The 13,452-nt window shown below is 39.3% G+C and overlaps 1 protein-coding gene across 4 annotated transcripts in view; it reads right to left on the bottom strand.

Annotated features, from left to right (window-relative positions):
• FNDC3B (fibronectin type III domain containing 3B) overlaps positions 1-13,452 on the bottom strand; it is a 350,839-nt gene that overhangs the window by 203,889 nt on the left and 133,498 nt on the right. The gene's annotated exons all lie outside the window — the stretch shown is intronic.

The following is a 13,452-nucleotide window of genomic DNA, read 5'->3' as shown; positions in this document are numbered from 1 at the left end:
CTCAGATCCTTGCTCTCAGAGAATCTGATTCAGTAGGCCTACGATTAGGCCCAGGAATCTGAATATTTAACAGGCACTGCAGGTCATTCAGAAAAGTATTATCAGCGTCACTTTAATAAACGTCAAGCTACAGTTTCAGATGAACTCATGGTTCCTACAGCACTCTCCAACCATAAAGCAGTCTCACATGATCTCATTTGACCATCATCATCTTCGGGAAGAACTCTAAAGAGAAGCTCCAGAATCATCTCTAATCACTGGCCCCTCCTTCATCCTCCCCACGAAATCTGCAGCTACAGCAGGAACTGAGTTTTCAAACCCAATTCAGAGCTCATTTTTATTTGACTCTTATTTAAGGGCAACTAACAAAAAACATCACATGAATATAAAGAATGAGTTGAGGTATCCCATGGAAGGTTAAGCCTCTTAAAGTACCAACACTTTAAACAGAAATCTCACTGAAAACTACCATGCTCTAGGCATTCTTGTGTCCACTTCTTATAGTTTCAGCCTTGTTACTATTATACCTCTCTCTCTCTCTGATAGCTCCCCTTCCTTAAAATTTGCTGACTTTAATCTCAGTTGGTCTGAGAAACCAAAAGCTTCACTGGAACCAGAAATAAATAACATCAGCCGCTGGTGAGAGAATAAAGGGCTCTTCCAAGAATCTAGTGCACACATGCTTTAGAGTTGATTTATCTGAAGTCTGATTGGCTAATCAAAGGCCTTCCTTTTTAACCAATTGCCTGGCTTGGGGTTGGTTTGGGAATTGAACACAGAATCACATTCCTTTAACCAATATTTCTGCCTAGTAGGGCCTGAATACCTATATTAAGCTCTCACCTGATAAGGGAAAATTATATTCTATGCAGACATTTAATATTCAAAAAAGAAACAAAAACACGTTTATAAAAATTGTATAGATAAAACTATTCCATCCCCTCAGTGAAGGCAAGGAATATCAGGGGAGAGTTTTTACATCTCTACTAACTCTGGTCCCTCCTCTGGAGAAACAATAACCTTCTGGGAGAGCCCCGACATTTCATCTACATCTACAAGTTTCTCACATTTGTTAATCATGTGTTTATGTATCGGCTTTAGATTTATGGTTTTCTGTGTAGACTCCTCTCCTAAATTTATGTAAATCTCTTTAAAGGCAGAATCTCAGTCAAATTTATTTTATATCTTCCACAATATTCAAAATGTAAGAACTCAATAAATCAGATATTTGCTAAATGAAGAGCCATTCAAGGTCATTCTTACCACTGTAGCTCCAACTCCATCCCAAAGTTAAACTTTCCTCAGATACACATCCTCTAAGGGGCCCTTGTCTAATGATCTGCAATGGGAAGAAACGTCTAAGTTGAGAACAAAAAAGGAAAAAGAAGGATGAAAAGACTATTTAAGCGTTTAACTCTAACACCTCCCCCACAGAACTGTAAAATCCTTTAGAAACCACTTAAAAGAAAAGCTTGGAAACGTTTTTAGGGAAAACCCTTTCTCTACTTATCTCCACTCCTTCATTCCACAAAAGCCCAAAGATGACAGAAGAAAAGCAAGGAGCAGCAGACATCATCTTCCACAGAGTTTTTCCCCAACAGGTAACTAGTTTCTCTATCACTCATCTGAGATAACTAAGAAAAGCAGTATCAGACAAGAATCCTGGGCTGTCAGGGAACACAGCAGAGAAAGCAAAGCAGCAGGGGCCTGATAAGGAAACAAAAATGGAAATGAGGAGAGCAGCTGGGAACCCCTCTGAGAAAGCCTGGCGAAAGAGGAAATCAGGCCATGGGACCGGATGGACAACAAATGGGGCGGGGCAGAGGAAAGGTCTCCAAAGTCCATAGAGAATCAGCAATTTGGCCCAAGCATGTATGAATAATTGGGAATTAACTGTATACGCAAAAGACTTCATTTACCACGGCAGCTAGATAAACACCATACTAAATCCAATAAGAGGCTCTTCACCCACAGCCTAATAACCAAGACCATTTGTCTTCATTCTCCTCTACAATTTTATAGAAATTTCACCATGACTTTGCAGTCACCCTCTCAATCTGTGTAAGGCTTCTGTTTGTTTGTTTTGAAGAGGCTGATTCCACTTCTCAAGATTGAGGTTTGAACAGGACATTAATCCAGATGCTCTTTCTAAAAATCTTTCAAATCTGCCAATTCAAAACATTAACATAAAGATGCTCAGGGAACAGCTGCTGCAATTAACAAATTGCTTACATTTTCCCTTCTGTTGGCTTAAAAGTACTAGAAAGAATTTTAAGCAAGATAAGACAACCCTTCAGATTTGGGATTTTTAAACAGATGCTTTTCAGGCTAAAAATAATAGTCTGTAGGTTAGACTTCACGTTGCAAAAACTAGTTTCAAATCACAAGACTAAAAACTAAGTGGGAGTCCCAACATGGAGTAGAAAACAAAGCAGGCAGAAAAAACTACCTCTGGAGTAAGGTTCAGTATTTAGAAACTTCTGATCTTTTAGCATTTTCCCACTAGGGAACGAGAATGGTCTTTCCCAAATATTCTCAAATTCTTTTGTTCATAACAAGTTGAATGATGAAGTCACCTGGTGGTCAGGGAAATGGGAGTCATTCTGCACCTAGAGGTGTGAAAATGGCAGTTTTCACAGCCCCTACCAAGGGCGGCCCGAATTCCCCCAGTCTGAGGAGGTGCCCACAGAACTCAGAAACATTCCCCCAATGGGCATCTTTTGCTGCACCCATGAACGGATTCGCAGTTTGCTGACGGACTCACAGTTCCCCTGTAAATAACCCATCCCTGAGCCACGCTATATACCAACACCGATGAGTCTCACGGCCAGCGACCACCATCCCCATTTCTCTGCCACAGCCTTCTCTTCCGAGAGCACCTAAGGCTTCAAATGTCTTCAGCATGATTCACACAGCAGCTCAGAAACCACACATCAAGACTCCTCCTTGAAACAGTGGGTTTGAAGAACACATCAGAATTGTCTACCCCTTGTATCTTAATAGAGAAATCTCTGTTAAGGTGTTTGGTAACCTTAAGCTTTATTTTAAAATAGTTAGAGTCAAGTTTAGGACCCTTGTGATAAAAGAATCTTTGATACAAAGCTTGGGGCCACCACCAGGAAGAAATCCAAAAGAAGAAACAGATTACCTTCTGTCAAGCAGAAAAAGGAATTCTACAAATTGGCTTGTCATTTACCCCAGAGCAAAATTCTCATAATATTCCCCTCCTTCACTTTAGTGTATTTTTAACACTATACACTAATTCCAGTTTCCTTTTCTCTGACTTACGAAATGGGGAAAGGAAAATTCCCTCAAGAAACTCCTTAGGAAAAGTTAATAATTTAACTTTAAAAGTTTTCTATAAAGGATTTTACTGGGATTTTCTCACAACAAACTACAGAACCTTTTCAATGCCCATATTACATGGATAAGAGGCATTAAAATATAAGATTAAATAAAGCTGTGGTAAAACTAACATCACTCAGAATATTAAAAACCCTTAGCAACCCACTTCTGAGCTCTCATCTTTCATTGAAGAATTTTTTAAATGAAAGGAAGGAAAAGAAATAGGCTCCTTATATTTAAATTGTGACTGTTTTGAAAACCATGACTTGATAGAACAAGTGGAAAACAGAAGACCTGGATGATAAAACTACTTATTAAAAATAGGTATTGAAACATCAAACCAATATGTCTAAACCTGTATTTATATTAAGCTATTTGACATGTAAAGGTTTAAAAGAATCTGGGAATTCCCCAGGCAAGTTCTTGGAAATGTATTTTTGCTGTGTTCCCATAGAGAAAGATCTCTTCAATACCAGTTCTACTTCATTTCTTCCCCAGGACCAGTCAGGAATTTTCCTTCCCCCAAGAAACATACTGTTTTGGAACAAAAAATTGATAGGATCTTTGAATTTTCCCTCTGACTTGTAATCTTAGACATTCCTTACTTCGTCACACAAAAAAATCCAGAAACTGAGATCTAGGTAATTCCAGATATTCCTCCTCCTAGTCTTAGACATTCCTTACTTGATCACTATTTTTGAAAAAAATCCAGAAACTGAGATCTAGGTAATTTTTGGTCATGGGTTAAAGGTACTCCAAAAAAAGTACAGAAATTCCCACAGGCAACAAAAACAAAATGTCCATCTCCAGAGATGCTTCAGAAGACATATATCAAATAGTAAACCCCTTACACTACCATTTACCTACTGAAAGCACTCAAAGCCCCTGAAGATTTAGACCACTGTGTGTCTGAAGCCTGATAATGGAGCACATGTTTGCAGGCACACAATGTTTTCTTTTTATAAGAGGCAAAGGAGGAGGAATGGAATGACTGGCCGGGGCAGCAATGACTCTCTTAAAATAATAAACCTGAAAATGCTTCTAGTCAACCACAACATACCTTATTTTGCTACAAACATATCTACTTTCACCACATGTCCAACCTCTCAAATGCTGGCTTCCATTTATTTCCCTGAAAAATGGTGCTAAAATACAGGGCAGACACAGGGCAAAACCACTGTACACATCTGGTGTTTATAGGGGAAACCCCACTATTGGATTTTTTTTATTTCAAAGTACTTTCATTAGTAATGTATACAGCTGTCTTCTGTTGGCTAATAATCAGAACTGTAACACACGCACACTGACTCCAGGCCTAACTATGCCAAGCTGTTTGTGCTCAGCTGTAAAATGCTGAAATCCTGACTGTTGGGGAGATGCCCCTGTACTGCCCCCTCCCACCCCACCCCCCCAAAAAAATGGTTAATGCAGCTGTTTTCCTCTCAGGAATGCCAAAAGAATGCAATTCCTCCCTCTAAACCTCCCCCAAGCCCATCTCCACCAGTATTATGTTACCTACTCATACTAATAGATGAAGAGAGTTTTACAAAGATATCCCATTCTTTAATAAAATGAATAGAGGGGGAAAAAGTGCTGGACATCCAAGTTTCCAGTAGTAATATGTGCCACCTCTACAACAAGGAAAAAACAGAAATCCAGCAAAATTTTCTACCAAATAAGACGTATGACTACTAGATCATACATAAAACAGCAGTTTTGGAGAGGGTGAATATATGCTTTTAAACCATGTGTTTTTAAAGTATGTTCTTAGCCTGTCTTAATATAATCATATGAAATGTTTGTGACTTGCTGGTATGTCACTTTGTTTTGTAAATAAAGGAGCAACTTCATTTTGAAATAATGAACACAGGAGCTTCAGCTTTGCATTTCCGTAGACTTCCCTCTGGGCTCGGCTTACCACCTTTGTAGGGCCACAGAGACACAGCACAGAAGGCCTTTGTGCACAGGTCTCAGCCGCCTATCTTCATACAGCCACTGGCAAGGGCCTCCAAGGAGTCCCTTTCTTTTCCAACCAAACACAAAGGTTTTATCTTACAGTAAACAGAGAAGACTTTTAACATTAGAGCAATACTAAGACAGTGATGCTATAAAAGTGGCTCAAAGATTTGCATAATGAAATTCTACTGTCTTGGTTTGAACTCAAAACTGTTTAAAAAAAAAAAAAAAAGGTCAATCACGGGAAGGGCATGTTTCATTAGCTGAAAGTTATATTTACAGAATGTGTTTCATCTGAGCTCTCCTAGTTTACCTAGGAAGCTCGGAGAAGATCAAATGAAAGGAGTAGTAACAATATACAGCCCTGTTTCTTTCTTTTTTTTTTTTTTTTAATTTATTTATTTTTGGCTGTGTTGGGTCTTCGCTTCTGTGCGGGGGCCCTCCCCAGCCGCGGCAAGCGGGGGCCACTCCCCATCGCGGTGCTCGGGCCTCTCACCGTCGCGGCCTCTCCCGTTGCGGAGCACAGGCTCCAGACGCGCAGGCTCAGCAGTTATGGCTCACGGGCCTAGCTGCTCCGCGGCACGTGGGATCTTCCCAGACCAGGGCTCGAACCCGTGTCCCCTGTATTGGCAGGCAGACTCCCAACCACTGCGCCACCAGGGAAGCCCTACAGCCCTGTTTCTGTGTAACATTCTCAACAGTCTCCAGCCACTGGAGGCTTGCCTTCTTCACCTTCTCCACCAAGCCAGCCTAGCAGGCTTCTGGAGCAAGGAGGAGGGGAACACGTCATTATTTCCTTCCTTCCTCTCTCCCTATCACCATGGGAGCTATACTGGAGTGGAGACCGGGGGCAACTCCGTGCAGGTAAGAAAGGATTCACTTGTAAGCAATGAATCATAACCTCACTTGCCTCCAACCCCAAACATTATCACAGCAAAGGTGAAGTGTGGCATCTACCCTGACCAACCAAAGTCTTCTGTGTGGTACCTGTGATTTGTTATTTGCGAGGCAGGGGAAGGGGACATGACTTGTCCACAATCCTAAATATTCTGCACTCAAGAGTGACAAACAAGGTACAGCCAGCTCCTTGGGAGGAAAATGCTGCAGGAATCTATGGAATTGGGAAATCATTACCCCCTCTAGACTTGCATTTCTACTTTTAATAAAAGTAGGGGAAGGAGGAGGAGAACTTGGCTAATATTCTTAAACATATCAACTAAATAACAAAGATAATAAAATTTAAACCAAAAACTGAGATTTGAGTGTTAAAAATTCTACTTGAAGGAAGGTAAATAGCAAACCTTGATAGGAAGCCAGTTTTGTGTAAAACATCAGGGGCAGGATGGAAACTGACCGCAGTGGCTTACATTGGTGTGTGGAAGTCAGCCTTTTAGGGTCGCCTAGTTTTTAAAAATTCTGTTTTTAAGTTTAATTAAGCAATGAATTTCCCTCTTTGTGGTACACATAAAATGTGAAGATACTATGAGAATTTTCATAAAGTGCTATTTAAATGGAAATATTAACAGTGAGCTTTCAGCACAAAGTAACTCGCCCAGTAGAAGTGAATGGACCAGAGCAATCTACTTGCACATGAGCTACTTTCATCATTGTTACATGGCATGCTTCCTAATGAGGACAAGTTAAACTCAGCCAATTCTTCTCTAAAAGTGGGTATCATCAAGTCAGTCCCTGTAGGTTTTTCTGGCTGCATGGCCCTATCCATGAAATGGTTTTTAATCATTTGATATTGGCTAAGTGGCTACGAAATGTATGATTCATCTCCACTGTACTTCAATGCTGTTTCCAACAAATGCGCAATCCCTGCAGTAAACAAAACCATCCGGCTTGAAAAACATCTTTTTAGGAAGCATTTAACCCTTGCATCTATTTTAATATTTAGTAACTACTTTGTGAGCACACACAAGCACCAGGTCCCACCCCTCCATCCCCAAACGCACCGACTGGCTTGGTTCTACAGGCAGGCCTCAATCTCAGCAATGTGCATTCAGCAGAAGGATGCACAACAACCCAGAGCCCTGCTCAGGCAACCCCTTTGGTTATTCCTCTAAAGGGCACCTCTGACAGAATGGACGCAGCTCTCAGTGTTCCACAAGTGCTCAAGGTACCTTTGGAACAGAAATGTCGATGAGTGCCGGCATGCGCTTGCTGGTGAAGATCAGTAACGCATTCTGGGGTGTCACTCAAGAAAACTGACAGCTTGGCACAAGTAAAACTTTTACATCAAGGTAGGAGGCGGGGGAAACCTTGAGCAGTCTAGCTTAGCTGTTGGACTGCAAGGCCTATGTGTAAGTATCTACAAGTGGGCCTAAATTATGAAATGCTGAATTATTCGTTATACACACACACACACAAATATAGATCACCACCACCACGTGATTAAAAATGAATGAAAGTTTGTGCATCTGAAATTCATTTCACACCAAGTTTACCTCAATTTTTAAAAAACGAGTGAAGGCACCTCAAAAAATTTTTGTCTCAAAAGCAAACCCCACTCTCTGAGCTCTAAAAATGTATGAAATTATTCTAGAACAGCTTATATGCAATAACATTTACACACACACAAAATTAAATAATTATTATAAAAGGCTTTTAGCTGAGAATAAGATGTTGGGTAATTGTTTTATAAAGCTGTATCTTTTTAAAAGGAAATTTTCTAAAAATAACCTGCAATATCAGTAAGTAAATCAGTATAGTTTTACCATACACATTATCTGAGTTAGTCCTATGTTTGCTTCTAGGCTAAGGCATGCCTCTGTACCTCAACTTTCTTCCTCACTGCTGTCTCTCTATCTCCTAGCTATTTCTTTCCCTCACTGTGACTAAATATTACAAAGATAACCAAACAAATAACACAAAAGATAGCAGTATCAATCTCCTTGTTTCTAGGCATCCCACAGAGTGTGTGGTTGTAAATATTTAACAACAAATCGTTCTCCAGGAAAAAAAGGGGGGAGGTATGTCCTGGATTGTAGTGTTTGCCAGTTTCCGTGGTATAAATATTCCCGCCATGGCCAAGATCAACCCAGCAACACGACATACCTGAACATGGACTTGGAAAGATAGCAACACTCTGCTATGCAGCATTTCCATCATGTAGACACAAGAGACCTAAAGAACCTCAAGAGTATAGATAACAGCAACATGTACTAAAAGACCAAGAAAGGAGGAATTTCAAGTATCTATTATCTTTGTTATTAAATACAGTTTAAATTGTAAGCTTGTATATCTTACTGTTTAATAATGGCTGTGCTTAAGAACCAGGGCCCAAGATGTCTGAAAATTTGACAATCGGCTCTTGAGAGATGGAACAAGCCATCTCCAGCATTCCACTGACATGGTCTGCTCAGTTCCATTACATCATCCTGGGCAAAGGTGCAGTAGAATGGCAGAAAAACAGCAACACCTTCCCTGATTCCCACAACTTCAAAATAACAAAAATCAAAGAGTAAAAGAAGAGAGAGCTAACCTGTAGAGTCCTTTTATAAGATCAGTAGGAGAGTAGTAGAGGCAGTATGTAATTACTGGGCTCATAGAAGCAAATCATGCTAAAATTCGGCAATATGTATAATAATGGCCAGTTAGTTACACTTTTTTCTAGGTATTTTCACTTGCTATAACAATTTGAAAATATAACAATTTGAAAAAACATATAACAATTTGAAAATTGAGGGTAAGTAGTACATTACATAAGATTAGTAAACATACTATGAGCAGCCAATGATAGTCATTAGCATGTTCCGTGTACAGAAAAGACCTCCACCTCCCTGTAGTATTACGAGAGGTGCCAGGCCACAATCCTGCCCAGGCTGGGAAGTCTAAGATAAGCATGCCACTGGACTATCACCACTTTTTCTGAGAGATGTGTAACTCACGATCACCTCTTAGAGAACTAAAAGAACTACAGGGAAAAGAGCTCAAAGGCTGTGGAATGAGTGAAAACCGCACATAAGCTCAGTTGCTTCCACTAACTAGTCATGTGATCCCCAGGAAGTAAAGCCAATCAGTACTTACGCATTATGTGCCAGGCACTGTACTACATAATGAAAACACAATGGTGAACAAAACAGACACAACTGCAGCCTTCATGGAGTACATATTCTAGGCAGCAAATGTAGACTTGAGAGCCTTGGTTTCTTGATCTATAAAGTGGGCTAATCACTATTCCAACCTTGCAGGCCTATTAGGATAATTAAATGAGACAATGCAAATGGCACAAAGGACACTCTTCTCCTTTCTGTCACTATCTAAATGTGTTCCTTTTGTAGAAAAGTAAATGACATCAACATTTTCAATCTCTTTTTATTATCATCTCTGGGGAAGATCTGAAGAGGAACAGAGATGAATGGGCCTCCAAAATTCTAAGCCGTTTGAATGGGTATAGAAAGAAATGACTGTTGGGACTACCAAGAGTTCTTACAGATTCTGATTCTTTAGGCATTAGACAGTCATAATTATTCTTAAAGGAAAAATGAACACATAGGAGACTTAGGATCTAGATTCCAGAGTGTCTGGAACAAGCAGACCATGACAAGAGCACATGCATTCTTCAACTGAATTACTTCTGACTGTAATTTGTAAGAACCATTTCAATCGGGAGAGATCAGACTCAACGTAGCTTATATGCTATGCTCTCAAACAATCAACAAAAGGACAATAATTACTCATTCATTCATTCATTTCATGAAGTCATTCAACAAAAATTTAGAGTGCTACCCTGCAGCAGGTATTGATTGAGGCACAAGAAACACAGCAGTGATCAAAACAGTCCAATATATACTGGAAAAAGGTAAAGATTCACAAACTTTGCTGAATTACAATCCTAATTCAGAACGAAATGGGTAGCCTTGAAATGCCGACTATCTTTCCCCCAAAGTCAATGCGCACACACACACTCTGATCTAGATTAATAAATCTGGGACATAAAATCTGAAATAAACTTCATATAAATGCTAACTCTGAAATGTATGTATTTTAAAGTCTCTTGATTCCATACAATTTAACCTCTTTGGTTTCTACTTCAAGAGTCTGAAATGTGTCTAGCAACGCTTGGCCCTGGCAAAATGCAGTATATCTTAAATAAATTCTTTGTTGAAATGAATTAAATATAGTTTCCTAAAGTGTCCATATATGTATTAACATAAATCAGTGCACTTTAGGCCCTTTGTGTATAAAGGAAGACTGAGAAGACTTCCTCCAGCCTCGAACACCCACTGTGCTCGAGTATTCACCTAGGAAACAGAAATACCTCCAAAGCATAAAAACACGTGTTTCTAAAAAGAACAGAATGAAATAATCTCTCCTGATAACCAAGTTATATTACAAATATATATATCCCGGATTCCTCAACCTAATGTGATTCATGAAGATTACAACACAATTCAAGGCGGTGAACACCCCCAGCATTAAGTAAACAATTTCTGGCAGCTTCTCTTTTTTGTACCTCCCACCACCACTTGTAAACATGGTTCTATGATGTGGACATCTTTATGAGACAATTTATAAAATGGGATTTTACTTGTACAAAACAAAATAAAGATTTATGACTTTAGAACTGAAATTTAGTGTACTAAAAAAAAAAACAAAAAAATAAGACTCACTTCCAGTCTGCATGGTACAGTATGAAAATTCAATTTAGAGTAAGTTTATAAGATACTGCAATTGTATACAGGGGGAAACAAACTGTTACTTGGTCTGAAGTATATTCAATTATAAAAACAAAACAAAAAATGTAAAGCGATTCAACACTCCTATTTCGATTTCCAGTATCAATTGGAGAAACTGCTTGCTTCGCTCTTCCTTGAAACCACCCCTCCTTCCCCCCCAAATTCACTGAAACACAGAATTCACCCATAAGGGGTGCAAATATTCCTGTGACATCTAGAAAAATATATAATACTCAAGAGTATGTAAATAATTATGCTACTAACTCATAAAATAACAACATAGTAAGATACTTGATGTGATGAGACAAAATATCTTTGCCCTAAATAACAGCCTAAATTCATCTATATTCAAGAACTGGGAATAAAGGCAGTAATTCGTTAATTTTTGTCTCCTAAGCACTATACAAATCACCCGACAGGATGATACATCACCTGAACCTGTAGCTATGTTTTAAAGTTTACAAAAACAAAAAACAAAAAAAAAAACCTCCAAGTAGTGTGTGCTACAATGAGACTTTCCTCTTATAGGAGTCATACAATAAGTATTCATAAATACATTTTTTTAAATTTCATACCAAAAGTTCTGCTTTTAGCCCATTTCCTCGTACCTGAAGTGACAGTCTTACTTTTTCTCAGTAAATTAAGCAAGATTTGCTTTTAGGCTAATGTTAAGTTTTCAAAATACTAGCTTACCCTTTAAAAACAGTAACTTTGGGACTTCCCTGGTGGCACAGTGGTTAAGAATCTGCCTGCCAGGGCTTCCCTGGTGGCGCAGTGGTTGAGAATCTGCCTGCCAATGCAGGGGACATAGGTTCGAGCCCTGGTCTGGGAAGATCCCACATGCCGCGGAGCGGCTAGGCCTGTGAGCTACAACTACTGAGCCTGCGCGTCTGGAGCTTGCGTCTGGAGCTTGTGCTCTGCAACGGGAGAGGCCACGACAGTGAGAGGCCCGCGTACTGCGATGAAGAGTGGCCCCCGCTCTCCTCAACTGGAGAAAGCCCTCGCACAGAAATGAAGACCCAACACAGCCAAAATTAAATAATAAATAAATAAATATAAATAAATTAAAAAAAAAAAAAAAAAAAGAATCTGCCTGCCAGTGCAAGTGACACGGGTTCGAGCCCTGGTCTGGGAAGATCCCACATGCCGTGGAGCAACTAAACCCGTGCACCACAACTACTGAGCCCGTGAGCCCAGAGCCCATGCTCCACAACAAGAGAAGCCACCGCAATGAGAAGTCTGTGCGCAGCAACTAGAGAAAGCCCGTGCTCAGAAACGAAGACCCAATGCAGCCATAAATAAATAAACAAACAAATAGTAACTTTCTTTCTCCGACACAAAAAAATAGTCAAAAAGATCAAAATGGCATGTCTTTCAGCACTTCTTTCCACACATACACACACAGACACACACTGACACATAAGCATGCACACACTAAAAAGATACTACTTCCTAATATCTAGAATCTTTTAAACTAGATGTTGTGAATTGCTCTGAAGTACTCTATTCACCATAAGCAAGTGACAATTTATATAAACTGGGCTCAGAGAATCAATATTAGCAAACCACAAACTTACTGCTTGTAGTTGCCTATATATCAAGTAAAAGGTATCAAGTTAGTAACCTAAATAAGCAATTCCATACATTTTTAACTTTATTATACAAAAATTTACACGGCAAGAGAAAAATCTTTGGATTGGAAAAAATCTGATAGTATTCATGTAAGAGATCTAGTTCTCAGTTATAATAATCTAAGGAATATACCATCTCAATGATTTTTCAATAGCACATCGGATTTTCAGGTAACCCAATGTCCACCTTTCTACAAAGAAATAAAAAATATAACTGCACATGGGTTGGGTGAAACTTTAAAAGTAATGAGACACTTAACAGAAATGCAAATTAAAACCATGATGAGACACCATTACAAGAACCACCCACCAGACCGGCAAAATGTTTAAAGGCTGAAAATATTAAAGATTGATAAGGTTGTAGAAAAAAGCATTACAGCATTTTGAAAGAGTTTGGCATTATCTAGTAACCTACAATTCTATTATTCGCTAAATATTCCAGAGAAACTCCCACAGACCTGGAGACACAGATAAGAATATTCGTAGCAGCACTGCTCAAAATATCCCCAAACCGGGAACAACCCAAATGTTCATCAAGAAAGGAGTATAGACCGGTCAGAATGGTCATCATCAAAAAATCTACAAACAATAAATGCTGGAGAGGGTGTGGAGAAAAGGGAACCCTCTTGCACTGTTAGTGGGAATGTAAATTGATCCAGCCTCTATGGAGAACAGTATGGAGGTTCCTTAAAAAACTAAAAATAGAACTACCACACGAACCAGCAATCCCACTACTGGGCATATACCCTGAGAAAACCATAATTCAAAAAGAGTCATGTACCACAATGTTCATTGCAGCTCTATTTACAATAGCCAGGACATGGAAGCAACCTAAG

The sequence above is a fragment of the Balaenoptera physalus genome (assembly GCF_965194825.1).
Source record: "Balaenoptera physalus genome assembly, chromosome: 4".
Lineage (NCBI taxonomy): Eukaryota > Metazoa > Chordata > Mammalia > Artiodactyla > Balaenopteridae > Balaenoptera > Balaenoptera physalus.
This window is presented reverse-complemented; position numbering and strand designations above follow the sequence as displayed.